This window comes from Equus quagga, chromosome 1 (assembly GCF_021613505.1).
Source record: "Equus quagga isolate Etosha38 chromosome 1, UCLA_HA_Equagga_1.0, whole genome shotgun sequence".
Classification (NCBI taxonomy): Eukaryota; Metazoa; Chordata; class Mammalia; order Perissodactyla; family Equidae; genus Equus; species Equus quagga.
This window is the reverse complement of record NC_060267.1, coordinates 91,652,145-91,652,901: the sequence shown is the minus strand read 5'-3', so window position 1 is coordinate 91,652,901 and position 757 is coordinate 91,652,145. Positions and strand designations below refer to the sequence as shown.

The window sequence follows — 757 nt, the reverse complement described above, 5'->3', positions numbered from 1 at the left end:
AGCCCTCGCCAGGGCGGGCGGCCCAACGGCGGCGGGCGGGGCGGGCCGAGGCCGGCGCTCGCGGACAAAGGTCGGCCGGGCCCGGGCTCGCCGCTGTCAGTCAGCCGCCGCCGAGACAAAGCCGGCCCGACCGCGCCGCCTCCATCTTAGCGCCGCGCCGCCCCGCACCCGGCCCCGCGCCGCCCCGCGCCCCGGCCCACCTGGTCTGGTTCCGCGGGCGCGACTGGGCCGGGCGATGGCGGTCGGGCGGCGGTCGGGCGCGGAGGCGGCGGGATGGCGGCGGATTGCGCGGCGGCGGCGCGGTGCTCGCTCGCTCGCTCGCTCGCTCCCTCCCTCCCTCTCTCCCTCCTGGGCTCGCTCGTCGCTCGCTCGCTGGAGCCTCGGAGCCTGTGTCTCGCCGCTCGCCTCCCTCGCGCGCGCGGCTCCCCGCCCCCCGCCTGCCGCCGCCCCCGCCTCCTCCGGCCTCCTCCTCGCGCCGCCGCCGCCGCCCGCAGCCGCGCCTCGGCCCGCGCAGCGCCCCCTGCCGTGCCTCCCGGGCCGAGAGAGGGGCGCCGGGGGCCCGGGGAGGGGGAGGGGCGAGACAGGGGCGCCAGGGGCCCAGGGAGGGGCGAGACAGGGGCGCCGGGGGCCCGGGGAGGGGTACGAGGAGGGGCCGGGGTCCCCGGGAGGGGGAGGGGCCGCGGAGAGGAGAGGGAGGGGTACGAGGAGGAGGCTGGGGTCCCGGGGAGGGGGAGGGGCCGCGGAGAAGAGGGGGAAG

At 82.3% G+C, this 757-nt stretch overlaps 1 protein-coding gene across 2 annotated transcripts in view; it reads right to left on the bottom strand.

Moving 5' to 3' along the window:
• The window catches only part of PRRC2B (proline rich coiled-coil 2B), a 92,897-nt gene extending 92,635 nt beyond the window's left edge, over positions 1-262 (bottom strand). The window contains exon 1 of one of the 2 annotated variants that reach the window (XM_046668649.1): positions 201-262. The gene's annotated coding sequence lies outside the window, so the exon portion shown is untranslated. The remainder of the gene's footprint in view (positions 1-200) is intronic. The other variant, XM_046668665.1, reaches the window with a different exon arrangement.
• Positions 263-757: the final 495 nt, after the last annotated feature.